Raw genomic sequence first — 17,668 nt, 5'->3', positions numbered from 1 at the left:
TCACTCCCAAAAATCTTGGAGATAAAACCCAGGACTTTGCATTTATAAACCAAGAGTTCTGAAGCTGAGACACATCCCAATGTGCAACGGAGGTAGAGTCTATGAGATAATTTCTCCCTTTCTTTTTTCTCCCTGATTGAGGACTCTGGGCTACAAGGTTATGCATATATAAAATGTCTGATAGTACTTACATAATAACACAGGACATCTATTGGATAATCAGACCATTAATGATAAACAGTTGCCCTTCCCACCTCCTTTTGTTCCATTTGAAGAAAGTGAACGTATATTTATATGATGCTAACACTAAAAATACTTGAATAAATACACTTACAAAACTACTGAGTTTCAGAGACTGAATAAAGAAAATGAATCTTGAAGAACTTAGGCTACCCAAAACAGAGTGGCCTGAGGAGATAACTCAGTTAGTGAAGTGCCTGCTATCCAAACATGGGAACTTGAGTCAGGAAGGCAGAGAGAGTGGGATCCCTGGAGCTGAGTGTCTAGCCAGTCTTCCTGAAATACTAATCCCCACATTCAGTGGGAGACTTTGTCTCACACAGTAAGGTGGAGACTGACTATAGGGAGATTCCAGCTGTCAGCATCAACCTCTGACCTTGCCCGTCCCTCCCCCTTCACAATCACAATCACAGAGCCTCAGGTGGCTATCACCAGTAGCTCATCTGGAAAGTTCTATCTCTACAAATTATATGTAAAAACAAGGCATCACAGAAATTCAGGACTGTGTGACATTGGTAGGGTCCAGACATTACCTACCTGTGATGAAGTCTGACAGCTTCTAATTAAACACAGATATCACTTTCAAATGTAGGCTATCCCCTTGGGAATAAAACTTCTTTAACAACAGCTAGTGAAAACGATCAGACCAATCCAGACCAAGGATCAGACATCAAGGAACATGCAGTCCTTGCACTGTTCTCACTCCAAAAGGTAGCAGTGGCCTCTGAACCAAGAGCTACAGTCAGCAGGGTAAACCAGTACAAACAATTAACCAGTACCTAAAACAAGTATGTTAACTCAAAGTTTTCTTCTATTTGATAAGATAGGCGCTTGGAACAAAGACTATAAAAATGAGCCTTTTATGGGTATCTAGAAGTAGATAAGAGACCAAGAATTGAGTCAAATTTTCTTAGAGCTGGTTATGGACATTTTAACTGAAAATAACTAAGCTAGGTTTTATTTTGTGTAAAGTGGGTAAACTGTGGTAATTAACATCATTTATCTATTTTCCTCAGTCATAATCAACTCCATCCAACTTAAGTTTAGGATTTTTCAACCCTGAGATTTGTCAGAGATGCACAGAAATACCATTAAACCAAATGTTTCCATGACCTTAGAATTATCCCATGAATGAATGCTTCTTATAATATCTGTCAATAAACAAAGAAGTAATGATTCTTAACACGTTCTAAAAACACTGCCATACCTATCTGGTGACTAATTAGGCAATGAGCCACTGGGCTGGGTTCAGGTTTAGACTTTTGGGAGCGCAAAGTTTGGGTCTGCATAAATATTTAGAGATGAATCCCTGACCAGGCAGCCAGTGAGTGGACAGATGAATGAAGAGATCGATGGTAGCTGGAAACTTCGACTACTCAGTTAGCAGCTGAAGGGGTGAATGAGTGCACTATCAGGAAGAACTACCATGAAGTGTAAATCATGCTGTAACAGGTGAATTAATAACTGGAATCATGAAAATCCACAACTACGTAGGAAGTTGTCACTCTGTCATGCCACATGTTAATTGCAGAATTCTGTCTGCACACTGAAACCAAGGGTAAAGCTTTGGGAAAATACAGACTGCTGGGGAATCAGATATCATTTGTCCAGGGTAATAGTGATATTGGAGTATTTTATAATCAGAGTTAAAACAACAGATGGATTACTCTCTCAATCCCAAAGCATTTCAGCCTTCCAAGTTTTACACTTTGGCTCTTTAAAAGCCCCAAGTGAGTGCTGATTCTCTCTCTCTTCCTAACCTGCCTTACTCTTAAGGTTCTTCACTGCAAATGAATAGAATGAGAATCTAATCTTGTTGAATGATTATTCTTTTTAATATTAATAATAATTTTAATAAATCAGCAGTTACTCCTTAACCAGCTTTATACTCAAATAACCACCCAAAGAGAAGAGGATCTGTTTAGCCCATAGCACAATGCTGTGCAACAATTACTCCATCCTAAACCAAGGTAGTATAGTTTCTTCCTATTCAGATTTCCCACCTTATACTTGCTTTTTATTCATATCCTATGTCTGGTTAATTTCTCCTAGTGTTTCCTTGTTTTCTTCTCATGTATCCCTCCTGTCCTTCCTGCTCTTTCTCCTCCCGTCACAGAACCAAGATACCCAATACTATTCCTTGTTATTGCTCAGCATTGGCTAGTGTCTTTATTGGCAATACAGAGAACAATTGGTGATATGTTTACACAAACTTGAGGCAGGAAATACTTAGAATAAACATCCCTAATGCAATGTCTGGGTTAAAACCAGATAGCGGCATAGAGAAATCAGCATTTGAGTGAACAAGGGAAAACTGTACACAGTCCACAAGGTCATTATGCCAACATGCTCTTCTGTTTAAAAGACACAAAAGGGCATGTTGAACATATTAAGTGTCAAAAATTATACATTAATATTAATATGGTTCCTATAGTCACTATTCTGGCACTGTAATATGAATAAGTGGTATCTGCAACATGGAAACAATTTTGCTAATCTCATCTCTTAAATATACTTGAATGAATGTAAACATGGCATGTGATTTTTTTAAAAAGTTACCAAGTTCTCATATAGATTGGCCCCACAATATATTTGATGTATAAATCATACTGAGGAATATTATTATTCATAATGTATAGAAGAAAACAAGACAAAGAGCTTAAATGACCATAAAATATTAAAAACAAAAGATAATTGTAATGGAAGCCTGAATTACCACACCATTTCCCATTTTACTATACAGCATGTTTCACAAAATATTTTTACACACTGTTGTAATGAAATCTGCTAATTCTATGTCATATGTAATATTCCCTGAACTGGTACAGATTCTTCTAGGTATATAGAAAACTCAACTCAAGCTAGTTTCAAGCAAAAGGTAGAATACATCAGCACATACAAGTGAGTGAGTAGTTCAAAGGTGTGCCTGGAAACAGTCCTATCTGGACTGCAATGGGAAAATCAGATCAATCACAGTTGGTATCTCTCTTAGTTCTATTTCCTTTATGGCTCAGCTATAGCCAAAATATTTTTCCCTCGTGAACTCAAATGGCTGCCAGAGATTACGGGACTTCCACTTGTATTAGTTACTGTTCACTTGCAATAATAAAACACTCACCAAAAGTAAGAAAGGGTTTATTTTTAGCTTCTGGTTCCAGAGGAAGTTGTGATAATGGTAAGGAAGGCACGGCATCCTGACAGGGATAGGAGGCTGATCCCATTTCCCTCCACACACATGAGACTGTAACGGCCCAGGGGTACAGAGTATAAAGGTTGAAGAAGCGTCAATCTTGGATGCCTTCGAAACCTGAAGATAGCAGGAGTTGGTTATCCCCCTCCTCAACCTGGGGTCACAAAACGGACTCCCCTCCCATCAATCCTAGTAGGAAGTTATTATCCTAACCCTGACCAAGCTTCACTCCTTGTTTGACCTTATAAGGTCCTCTACCCTTACAGCCCCTGAGTAGGCAGATGAAACACCTTGCAAGACATCTGCCCCCGCCAACTGTACATGACCACACAAACCTTGCCCCCAGAAACCCTGGCCATCTCCCCAGGGCCTAAATATCACCACCGCACCCTCCACCCCCACTACCAATAAACCGAACCAATGATCCGAAGCAGCACACTCACAACCCATTCAGACTCTGCATCGCACTCGCCCTTGCTGCAATGTTTCACCCCATCCAGCCAAACCTGGTGAGCAATGGGCCTGGCTGCCCTAAGGGGGAAGCAAACAAGAGGAAGCAGACACATAGGAGAGAGGAAAGAGAGAAGGATGGAGGAAGAGGGAGGAGGGATTGAGGTAGGGAAGGAGAGAGAGAGAGAGAGAGGTAGGGTAATGCGGGGAGAAGTGAGGCCATAAACTCTCAAAACTCACTCTAGGAACTTACTTCTTCCAGCAAGGCTGAAGCTCCTAAACTTTCCATATAAGCATTGCAAACAGGCCTGCCAAGTGGGACCAAGTGTTCCTGTACATGAGCTATGATGGGTATTTCTCATTCGAACCACAGCAAAGGCCAATCAAATTCAGTCAAAAAGATGTACACGCTGTATACAGAACCCTTGCTCTGGAGTTCTGCATCTGAGGTTTACTGCGATGTGAGTGCCATCACTTAGGGAGCCTCTACATTCCTGAGCTAATCCTCGTGGGCAGGGGAATGGGGAATCTGGCTGACTTACATCTGTTTCCCAGGACCACCCTACTTGTGAGCAGGGATCCACAAGAACCACATGGGCGGGGAGATACTGGTTAAGAGCTTAGTTTCTAGACAAAAATAGTGATTCTTGTGTCATGATGCATCTTTGTTCACAGACAGCAAAGGTGGATGATATCTTCCTAGTCTATGTTTTATAAGAAAGGATGCCATCCAATGAATCACTCTCTCATCCAGGCGAAAAGACATGATCACACTATTTCTTTTAGAAGTCTTAGAGTCCTGGCTTTTATTCTAGGACTATGAAGGCATATCAGACCTATTATATGCACTGCTTCACATTATTGACTATTACAAATTCGCCAGCTAGGCACTGACAATTAGATAATTAAAGAGGACGCTAGAAAAAAAACTGTAAACCCTGAGGACAGAGAGAAAGCTGTTTTTTTCCTGTAAATAAGAGAAAAAGTGAGTGGAAAACTAGTGAAAGTAGAAAAACTGCATTTTATTGCCTGTCTCGTTTATTATTGGATGTAACATTTTTCTATTTTACTGATTATATTAGTTATGGTTTTATTGTATGCTAAAATGCCACAACCAAAAGCAACTTAACAAAGATAAAGGGTTTGTTGTTTGCTTGGTTTTTTTTCTGTTTGTTTGCTTTTTAGCTTATGATCCCATAGGGTTAAAAAACTATCTTGGCAGGAAAGACACTAGAAAAAGCAGAAAATCATTTGATCATATTCTTATCCAATTGAGAAGCAGATAGCAAGAAAAAAGAAAGAAAGAAATGGGGTAAGGTTATGAAAAGCTCAGAGATCCCCTAAAAGCATACTTCCTTCAGTAAAGCTCCACCACGATCATCCTAAACAGCCCCACCAACTGGGGACCAAATATTCAAATACATGACCCCATGGGTAACACTTCTCAACTGAACTGCCACACTAATCAATACAATAAAAACATTTTTTTAAAAGTACAAGCAGTGCTGAAAATTTTAAGAGAAGGTGAGTTTCCCAACACTCAACTGCAAGGGGAAGAAAGCTGCTGATATGTGTATGGTGAAGGCAAGTCTGTGTCCAAAGGTTCTGTAACCAGGACAAAACTCTTAGCTCTGCTAAGTACTGTTTTAATAAAACATGCTTGATCAATAATTAATTCTCATAGAGTATTGAAGATTATTCCAAAATGCCAACATTCTTTTTTAAAATAGGACAATTCTATGAAAACATCATCAACACCGGCAATAGTAGCATAATACATTCTAAGAATTGTACATGTAGAAAACTACATGCTAAGAATTGTGGCTTGAGTAATGGTTCTCCTCCTAAAAGTCACCAGGCTGGAGTCAGGGAGCTCCTGAACAGTCCTTGTTTCTACTCAACAGCCTGTACTATGAAGACGCAATGAAAAGTTACAAGCCTCTGTAGGTGCTTGGAGCAAATACCAGAACCCCTGATACAACTGTATTTTTGGAGAAGACTAAGAAAACACAAATTTCCATTATTCATGTGGTACTCAGAAGTACCCATGAATTTGCCCACTACGTACATTGCTCTCTAATTTGTTTCATAGGACTAATTTCTCTTACCAAGAGCCTTTTGTTGTTGTTGTTGTTGTTGTTGTTAATTGTGTTTCTATTGAAATACTAAAGGCAAAAGAGAAACCGTTTTTAGGAGAAAAAAAAAAAGGTTTTATTTATTTTTATTTTCTTTCCCCCAGGAAGTTTCCCTTTTTTTTTTTTTATTATTTATGGAGATCTATATTTTCTTTCAAATCAAATTCCATTATATTTGACAGACCTACACATCTATATAACCCATATATCTATTGATACAAAATTATCACTCCAGAAACGTGCCTGAGCATCTGTCAACCTCCCACCTCCCACCCCATCCCACCCTACTCTACAGACTATACTAGTTTAATTGGTTTGCTACTTTTCACCGATGAGTCAGATCCCATGCTTATTCATTTTTCTGGTGGTGAGCATTTGTGCTGTTTTCTGTTTGTAGATGTTTATAACCAAAACTGCTTTGTACTAGTGGTTTGAGGCTACATAACATATATTAGATAATGAAGAGTAAAAAGGGCGGGAGAAAGTGAGGGTAGACAGTAACTATGTAAGAACTTCCCAATGAGTATTCCACGGTTTTACCATGCTGCGTTCCCACTAGCCATGAGAGTTCCAGTTCCAGCTCTGAAATCATCTCAACACTTGATAGTGTCAATTTTTTCTTTTAGCTTCATACCATTATTTACAGTCTCACTTTCAGATTTAGCATAACTAATATTGATGCCATCTTCTCACCTCCTTTATAAAGTATACATTCACATATTTTGCCATTTTAAATCTATGGAAGTTATACTACTGAGATGTAGGAATAGTTTATATAGCCCACTACACGCCTGTAGTCTAAAATTATTAGTATATACATACATATATATATATATATATATATATATATATATATATATATATATTAAATGTTGCCATGGGTGGCCTGTATGTCCATTTATTGATAAATGTAAAATGTTCAAGTATAATTTTGATTCCAGATTTATTTTTAATATATTTTATTAATTATTCATATTACAGCTAAATTGTTATTGCATCCCTTGTATCCTCCCATTCCTCCCTGCCTCTCATTTCCCCCTTACTCCCATCCCCTATGACTGTGACTGAGGGGGACCTCCTCCCCCTGTATATGCTCATAGGGTATCAAGTCTCTTCTTGGTAGCCTGCTATCCTTCCTCTGAGTGCCACCAGGCCTCTCCACCAAGGGGACGTGGTCAAATATAAGGCACCAGAGTTCCTGTGAAAGTCAGACTCTACTCTCCACTCAACTGTGAAGAATGTCCTATCCATTGGCTAGATCTGGGTAGGGGTTCAAAGTTTACTGCATGTATTGTCCTTGGCTGGTGCCATAGTTTGCACAGTACCCCTGGGTCCAGATCCGCCCATCATAATGTCCTTCTTGTAGGTTTTTAGGATCCTCTGGATCCTTCTATTTCCCCATTCTCCCATGCTTGTCTCGCCTAGAGTCCCAATAGGATGTCCTTCCCTCTGTCCCACTTTCCTGGTAAGTGAAGACTTTCATGGGACATGCCCCTTGGGCTAGTGTCCAGATATAAGTGAGTATATACCATTTGACTCTTTCTGCTTCTGGGTTAACTCACTCATTATGATCTTTCTAGTTCTGAGATTCTATCTTACACCCACCAGAATAGCTAAGATAAAAAACCCAAGTGACACCACATGCTGGCGAGGATGTGGAGAGAGAGGAACACTCCTTCATTGCTGGTGGGAATGCAAACCAGTACAGCCACTTTGGAAATCTATCTCAGAAAACTGGAAATAAGGCTTCCTCAATACTCAGCTATTCCACTCCTTGGAATATACCCAGAAGATGTTCTAGCACACAAGAACATTTGCTCAACCATGTTCATAGCAGCCTTATTCATAATAGCCAGAACATGGAAACAGCCTAAGTGTCCCTCTGTAGAAGAATGGATAAAGAAACTGTGGTACATTTACACTATGGAATACCACTCAGCTATTAAAAACAAGGAATTCCCAAAATTTGTGGACAAATTTATTCTAATTTTAAATTTATTAAAGCTTGTTGAATATGCAGTAGTAGTGAACACTTAAGGAACATTTAGAAGGGAGGCATATTCTGCTGTGTTAGAGTTTTTGTTCTGTGATGCCAATGCCTACAGTGGCCCAAGTCTTCACTGACCTTTCTCTGTTACTATAGCCACAGTCAAAAGAAAAATTTAAACATCTTTATCTTGACAGAGCTACTTTCGCCTTTAGTTCTATAAATTATATCTTCATATATTTTGAGGGTTTCTATGTGGTTCAGCATCATTTAGGATTGTGCTATGAATATTTGTATTCTCCCCAAATTCCTCATTTGAACTTATTCATGAAGGTGATATGTTAGAAGAAGAGAAGCTCTGGGAAGCTACAGAATTTTTATTATCTGATCACCCATTAACTGATAATATTTTATATTTCCAATCTCAATTTTTTTTATTTACTTTCGAGTTGCAGTGTCCTCATCTAGAACTTACAGTGCGATACTAATACATGAACTTTTGTATTGGATGATTTCTGTACACTATCCACTCTTGTTATACTAAGTAATTTGTATATAGTCATGATATATAATATTTTTAAAACATTACTGCATTCAGAATGTTAGTGCCTCACTAAAGAATTTTGAAACTATATGCTCAAAAGACTTTAGCCTGTAGGTTTCTTTTATTCTTTTTTTCCTTCTCCTGTGATATCCCTTGCTTTAGCTTCTGAATAGTACACTCAGAATTCTGGAAGACTTTTAAGACTTTGTTAGAAGGGTTTTGATTCAACATCTTTGATGTGGGTCTTTTCATATTTCTTGTTGAGTAAATTTCGGAAATTTGCAGGATTCTAGGAATCCGTCTGTTCCACCTAGGTTGTCTTTTGCACTGACATCCAGTGGCCCAGAGTATTCTATACTTCCTGTTTCTGTAAGGTTGACATCACTGTCTCTTTGGTCATTTCTTGATCCTTGTAATTTGTGTCATCTCTACTTTTTATTTGACAACAGAGATAAGATTTGTAAATTGTGTTATCTTTTGAAAGTACCAATTTGTTTTTGTTGATTTTCTCTTCTCCATTTTATTGAACTCTATGCCAGTTATCCAATAATAGTATACCATTTATTCTGTTCATTTTGCATGTAGCTTATCTTCCTTTTATATTATCTTAAGAGGGAAGATATGATAACTTAATATTCTTAATGGGACAGGATCTAGGATCTCCTAAGAAATAAGAAAATTTCATCTTCTAGGAAGGTCCTAGATAGGATTATTTGACATGGGAAAGCTTACCCTTCCCCTAGTCAACCATCTCATCAACTGGAGTTCCAGAGCAACTAAAAAGAAGAATACTAACATTCACATTCTCCATTTTGTACCTGCAGATGAAATGTGTTAAGTTACATCACACTTTTGCTTCACAATATTCCTGCCATGATGGAATGTACCTTCAATCCATGAGCAAAAATCAGCCCTTATTTTAACTTACATTCACCAAATATCTTTCCTACAGAAATGAAAAAAGAAATTCAATTCAATGACTTGATATATTCTCTTTAATTCAATGTAGCTATTTTCTTTTATAGATTTCCTCCAGCTAAGACCATCAAGGCCAGCAGATCTGGACCCAGGAGGGCCTACACAAACTGTTGCACCCACCAAGGACAATGCATGTAGTAAACCTAGACCCCTGTTCAGGTCTAGACAATGGATGGCTTATTCTCCATGGTGGTGGGGGGAGCAGGGACTGCCTCTGACTTGAACTAGGGTGCTGTTGATTCCCCTTGGTGGGGGGACCCTGTGGGCACACAAAAGAAAGGGGAACAGGCTATCCAGATGAGACCTGATCTGCTGTGGCCATATGGTGATGGAGGAGGTCCACTTCTGACAGAGGCCTAGGGGAGGGGAATAGGGTGGAAGAGAGAAGGAGGATGGGAATGGGAAGATACAAGAGAGGGCATAACATTTGGGATATAATCCGAATAAATTAAAACAACATTTTAAGGAATTTTTTGCTATACTCCGTTAGTTTTTATTTATTTGATTCTGTTTTGTTTATCTCAAAGTGAAATCAGATGTTTTGTTTTGGGGTGTGTGTGTGTGTGTGTGTGTGTGTGTGTGTGTGTGTGTGTGTGGTTTCCCTTTTGGCCCAACTGTTTATTTAAAGTCTGGTGTTTTATGATCTTATATTTTTCAATTTTTCAGTTTCTTTTTGCTATTGACTCCTGTCTTCAATCCATTGAGCCGTATGACAGACATTTTATTACTGAAACATGTTCTGAATTATGACTTGGATTTTAGACTAATCTAATCTTCCCTGGAGAAAATCCCATTGCTACTTAAGGAAACTAAAGAGTCCTTTTCTATTAGATGTGCTGTTTTATAGTGTTAATGAAGTTATATAACTTGTTGCTTTTATACCTAGCTGTTATACCTATACTTAAAAGTGACTTCTGTCATTCCTTTTGTGCATGAGCTGGTGTGCTTGATGGCGACCTATACAACATGTAATCTGTTCATTTTTAAATTTTTTTCCCAGATCCCAATTGATCTGCCTAAATTGATTCATTCTCTATGCATCATCACATATATATATACTATGAAAACCTTCTAGAGAACATTTTAGAGTTCTTCAGTAAAATTTTAAACTATATCTTTGTCTAGTTCTTTTTTATAATGTCCATATTTTTATTGATATTCTCTGTTTGGTAAAACTATTCTTCGAATATATGTTATAATCAATTAGTACTACTATAGTGAACTACCGAGACTAAGTGAAATGTAAAGAAAAGACAATTGTTCCTCACCCTTTAGGAAATCCAAGACTGAATATTGAGTCTGACTAATTTCTGGTGAGGGATGATATCTGTCCACAAGATAATACCTTTTGCTGCACCACTGAGGACAGAGAAATTCAGTGTCCTCACATAGAGGCGGACGAGAAACACAATATTCCCTTAAAACTTGAGCCTGTTTATAAGTACATTAACAGCATTCATAGGATAAAGTCTAATGATTAATTATGGGCAGAACACCTATCAAATAACTGTGTTGGCATAGTAGAGCATTTTTTTGCTTCCTCTTTAATTTTAGAATTCAAACCTTAAGAGAATGATGCCCCATTTCCTTTTAGGGCGGGTTGGGCAGGTTTTTGGTTGCTTTCTTGGACTAAAGAGGGTTATTATCAATGGGAGTTGGTTACAAGTTGTTTTTTGTCTTATTTAGAAAGAAAACAAGGTTATACTAAGTGATGTCTCTCTTTTCCCTTATTTTATATTCTTGGGTTTGGAAATAGGGATTGAAAAGAAAGAAGGGGGAATGTAGAAGTATATAGGGAAGATAGAACAAAAAGTAAATTAGTGAATTTACTCCTCAACTTAATGCCTCAGTTGTCACTCACAGGGTTATTTTTAATTCACTGGTATAAAATTTTGTATATAGGTGCAAAGCAAGTTTAATTCTAGATATGGTGGTATAGAATTCAAATGTACATTTATTCTTCACACATATTATGTATAAATATTTCTACTCTAATATGAGGTAATCTACCCATATAACTCAATAATAATACAAAGTTTACTTCCAATATTTTGAAAATGCTAATGCAGGCTGTTTAGGGTAAACAAGTTATACAAGTTAATTGTTACTTGATCAAATCATGGCCATGTCAATCACTAGTCTGCCTTTATCACAAGAATATACATCTTAGGTGTGGCAGATAGGTATGATTCTATAGAAAGAGAAGGTAGCATAGTTAGATAAGGTCTTTAAAAACTTCAGAGACATACATATTATGGCATTTAAAATGTTTTTATTATTTTGAAGATTCACTGACAATGAGACAGGTTAACTCCTGATAACACCCAGTCTACCTCAAAGAGGATATTGAACATCAAAAAACCTCCTTATGGAGACGGCTTAAATGTGCAAACAAACCACTGTGCAAAATGTTCTCATTTCTACCACAGACAGAATTTTGCCTAAAGAAGGGCAAGCTTGGATGCAGGCAGAGTTGATGGCCAAACACTGGCAGACTGGGTAAGCAAAAGTTCCTGCCTCACAAATATGTCTGTCAGATGTATTGGGCCAGAAGGCTGAAGAAGATGGTCCAACATAATAAAAAATTTGGGGTGACTATGCAGATAGAAAGCTGTCTCTGTCATCTTCTCATTTGAAAAGCTACTAACCTGCTCTCTCAGCATGCTGAGGTAATCAAGTTTATTCCTCAAGTCTCTGATGGAGTTGAAAACTAGGTATCTTAGTTTTACAATGAAGCTTAGTTGTTTAGGAGTTAAGATGTTTTTAGGTCTAGATAGATGTTTTAAGTTGATAATGACAATATATGATGGAGATTGATTTCCATTAAGAATTTTAGACACACCAAGATAAGAAAGATGTTTTCTTCAAGGCTGTCAAATACAAATAGCCAAAACACTAAGAATGTAACATTTATGTAATTCCTGATTGTTTCATGGTTCTTCTTGCTATAGGCAATTTATTGTATATGTATGTAATAATATAAATGTACATGTAAAAAATAAAAAAATTAAGTCAGTAGTTAAAATGCTTCCCATATATGGATACTTAATAAACAATTTGATTTGATTATGACTTGTAAAATAAATATATAAATTAATTAATTAAAATAAAATTCAAAGATATAAATATGCATAAAGCCAAAAGGAAAATCATTGTTATCCAGAAGCTTACCCATACATATACTTTCAGAATGTGCATTTCTATAAAAATGTATATACTCTGATGCCAGACAATTTCTGAGGTTCTCCTTGCCTGGCAGATAAACTGAATGCTTTTGTTATAATTTAAAAATGGCAGGAACTATGAGATATAGCTTTGGGTTGTAGGCTATAAAAGGCTTCTGGCATCCTTCTTGGGTTCAGTCTTATTTTCTTCTGGGTAATTTATCCAGGTGGAAACTTCCTGAAGCCCATGAAGCAGCTGTGTGGAGACGGTTCCATAAGTTCCCTTTAAAGCAGATCTTTGTCTGGATTCTTCTGTAGTCAAGTTTGAGACAGTTGCAGCCTTGACTATTCATTCATTTTATAGTTTACTCCCGAGACACATGGAGTAGAATAACACAGGCAAGGTGTTTTATTATTCATAGAACAGAAACTGTAAAATAGTAAGAGTTGTTTAGGTGTTAAGATTCTAAGTTTGGGACAATTTTTCATGCAACAATTTTAAAAATTATTTTTTATACATTGCCTCCATACTACAGTTTCCCTCCCATCCTCTTTTCACAGTCCTGCCTCCCCTCCTTCCATTGCCTCACCCCTAACTACTCCTCCTCCATCTCCCTCCAGAAAAGGACGGGACTCCTGGAGACATCAACCAGATAGGCCATATCAAGTTACAATAAGACTAGGCAGTTTCCCTCATATTAAGGCTGGCTGAGTCAACCCAGTGGGAGGAAAAGGGTCTCAAAAGAAGGCAAAAGAGACAGAGACAGCCCCTGCTCCCAGAAGTCCCTGTCACCCGTTCCTTTTGGGTTCACTCATTTCCTTTTGTTCTAGAATTGTTGGTATGCTGTTAAGGTGCTAGGAGGTGCTTTCTAATTTCTTTATGAAGGCACTTGGTGAATTTGAAAGAAAATTTCAATTTTCTTGTATCTGTTGAGACTTGCTTTGTAACCAGTACATGGTCAATTTTGGAGAAAATTCTATGAGGTGCTGAGAATAAGGTTTACTCTTTTGTGTTTGGGTGAAATGTTCTGTAGATATCTGTTAGGTCCATTTGAGTCATTATTTTTCTGTTTAGCTTTTATCTGGATGACCTGTCCATTGATGAGAGTGGAGTATTGAAGCCTCCCCCTATTAATGTATGGTGTTCAATATTTTAATTTAAGCATTAGTAATATTTATTTTACAGATCTGAGTTGCCTTGCATTGGAGGCATATGTGCCCAAACTGGAGATGTCATCTTAGTGGATTTTTCCATTGAGAAGTACGAAGTGTCTTTCCCAGTCTCTTTTGGTTAATTTTTGTTGAAAGTATATTTTGTTAGATATTAGGATAGCCACATTAGCCTGCTTCTTGGGTCCATTTGCTTGGAAAATCTTTTTCCAATCCTTTATTATGACATGAGGTCTATCTTTGATATTAAGGTGTGTTTCTTGTATGCAGCAGAATGATGGATCCTGTTTTCACACCCATTCTGTTAGCCTGTGTCTTTTTATTAGAGAACTGAGTCCATTGATATAGAGAGACATTAATGTCCAATGATTGTTAATTTCTGTTATTTTGTTGTTATTGGTGTGTGTGTGTGTGTGTGTGTGTGTGTGTGTGTGTGTGTGTGTACGCATGCACATACTTCCCTTCTTTTAACTTTGGTGGTATGAGACTTTTTCTCTATTTTCACGGTGGAGTCAACCTTTTGGCATAGAGTTTTCCTTTTAGTATCTTCTTCAGGGCCAGATTTGTGGATAGATATTGCTTGAATTGACTTTGTCATAAACTATCTTCCTTTTTCCATCCACGGTGGTTAGAAGTTTTTAGGGGTATATTAGTCTGGGCTTCCATGTGTGGTCTCTGAGACTCAAGACATCTATTCAGGCTATTCTAGTTTCTAGAATCTCCATTGAAAATGCAGGTGCAATTCTGATGTGTCTTTACATGTTACATGGCCCTTTTTCCTTGCAGCTTTTAATATTCATTTTTCTGTATTTATAATGTCTTGATTATTATGCTGCAGGGGAACTTTCTTTTCTAGTTAAACCTATTTGGTGTTCTGTAGGCTTCTTGTGATTTTATATGGATCTCCTTTTTTTATATTAGGAAAAAATTCTTCTATGTTTTTGTTGAAAATATTTTCTGGGCCTTTGAGATGGGACTCTTCTTCTGTTACTTCTGACTGACATGGTCTGCACTTGAACATTGGATTTCTGCTTGTCTATTGGTGGGGGCATGGCAGCAGTGGGGGAGGGAGTTGGGGAATTTAGAGTGCTGTCAGAGGCTTAGGTCTTTGCTCTCCAAACTAGGGGAGTGGGCATATTTTAAAGCTATTAGTATTAGTAGTAGTATTGTTATTATTTTATATGTATGAATATTTTGCCTACACATATGCCTGTGTACCACCGTGCATATCTGGTACACAAGGAGACAAAAAGAGGGCACTGAATTCCCTGGAACAGTCATTACATTTTCACGTGACCATATTAATACTGGGGATAAAACTTGGGTCCTCTAGAAAAGCAGCAGGTGCTCTTAACCATTGAGATATCTCTCTGGCCTCAGTAATATAACATCTTCTTATAGATTTTTCTTTGTGTTTATTTGATTTTTAAAAATCTTACATTTTCATGTCTCACTCATCCAAAATCTGGGTGATATTCCAAATGTTATACTCTTAATTGTTTTGATTATTTGTGTTAAAACTAAATTGTTGATATCTATTATCAAATATGATACTATGTATGAAATTCCAAAGCTATAAATATTGCTTATAGTCATCTTCTATAAATTTTCTTCTAATATTTGATATTTTAAAATTTTTCCTTTTGCCATAAATATTATTTTTTGAACTTTGAGGTCTTGCTACTTAGGACAAAGCTATATGATGGGTGAGTTTAGTAAGCTTATTGAAGGCAACAAAGCTGAAGCTTCAAGAGGCATCTTGGAAAAAAATATTACATTTCATATAGCAATACCCACAGGGCTTGTGTGTTTCTACCAGTCTGTTTCTTACCAGCTTGACTCCTGGAAAGTTAACCATGCTGAAGAGGGTGGCTATATACCCAAGACTGTTTAGGTGCACGAATTGGATTTGATCCCATTTTTAAAATTATGTGAATAGGTTACCGGGGGGCAGGTCTTGGAGGAAATGTGAAATGGAAAGGTGAATATTATTCAAGTATGTTGTATGAAACTTTCAAAGAACTAATAAAAAGTTAAAAGAGCATTTGAAAGAAGACAGTAATTATCTACAGTAAAATAAATTAATTATTGCAAGCCAGTGCAGAAATAATTTTACTAGCAGTTTTCACCATCTGATGTAGAACATGAGAGATGAAACTTCTATGATGCTCTCTGGAAAGACGTCCATGACAATATCACACATCATATCTCCAGTTGTTGAAGATATCGAAGATAGCAATTACAGGAAACCATCTGCTTGACTGAACTTTACCTCATCACTGCATTTTTAACCAAAACTACTAAATTAGTGAAATTTCTTCTTATATTTTAATGATTTAATTCAGAAAATTTAAGTATAGCATAATTTATCTTGAATAAGTCAAATTTACATGCAATGCTGAATGAAAATTTAAAAATAATTAACACTACAACTCTTTATAGAAATAGAATACTGCTGTAGGTGAGTAAAAAATACACAAAAGAAAAATTAACACAATAATTAATTTTCAAAACTATATGCTTGCAAATAATCATTTATAATGGAGAATGATAAAATATTTCCCATCAAGCCCAGGAAGGCATAAAATTTATGATTTTTTTGAAGACAGGGTTTCTCTGTGTAGACTACCATGTATTTAAAACAAAGTTATAAAGGAAAATGAGTTGGCCATGACCATTGCAAAATAAAGGGCCCCTAATGCTCAGCAGCTTATTGTCACACAATACTTATACTAGTAACGTCTTATATGCCTTAATACTTAAATAGGTCCTTTACTATTAGCTCAAAACTACATATATGTATGTACCTAATTTTCTTTGCTATGTTGTATTTGAAGTTAAAACATTGAGAATGGATGTTTGCCTAGAAATAGATTTTAGAACTAAAGTAAGTCTTGAGATAAAACTTAAGAGGTCTAATTAATGTTTGAAGGTTGACAGTGGGGAAAGTGCTGACAAAGCCAAGGAGAAGCAATTAAAGGAAATAATTAGAAATGCAACAGTGTGACACGCCAGGGAGTTTTTAAAATGTATTCAAGAAGTGCTGGTTAACTTCCTCTAAAGCCACAAAGTTTCTGAAAGATTTCTATTGGAATTCTAAAAAAGGCTTTTTCAAAGGTCTGTTTCCCTTCATCCTGTTGTAACTGGTATTCTAGAAAGGTCCAATTAAGAAGAGTGGCTTCAATGGAATTAATGTGGGGACTTTTAGAGACCAGATCCCCAATTCTTCTACCAGTAGTCTCTACAGCATAGAAATCTTGTGTCTCTAGGACAATGACTTTCTGCTCAGATTCAAAACTGTGAAAACTAGGTAGAGTAGCTACAGTGGGTGGATTTGGATGTGGTTTTTTTGTCAAGTGTCTAATACTGGCTCCTGAATGCTATAATTGTAAATGTCAGTATTCCTGGAGACAAAACACCTCTTTTCACTGCTTGGAATCCATTCTCCTAATTTATCCTTTCAGTGTGGATGTCTGGGCATTTAGAAAAATTCACATTTAGGAGCTCTGGGCAAAACATCACACACATTAAATGCTGAAAATGCTACTACATCTGCTTCCCCAAGTCCTTTCTGTATTTTGTTATTTCTAACTGTCTTGTAGGATCACTTCTTCCTGTTCTACTTATTTGTTTACCACTGTTCATCATCTAGAGTTTATCAAAATCATACACTAACCCAAGGTAGCTTGTTACTAATGCCCTGTTTTTCTACAGCTTCTAATATTTGAATAGCTCTTTAAGCCAAAACATAAAAGATGGCCTCTGTCAAAGAAATTTTGAAACATGAGAGGCCTGGAAAGAGTGTGCTGA

The sequence above is a fragment of the Acomys minous genome (assembly GCF_964271855.1).
Source record: "Acomys minous genome assembly, chromosome: 10".
In the NCBI taxonomy this organism is placed as follows: domain Eukaryota; kingdom Metazoa; phylum Chordata; class Mammalia; order Rodentia; family Muridae; genus Acomys; species Acomys minous.
This window is presented reverse-complemented; position numbering follows the sequence as displayed.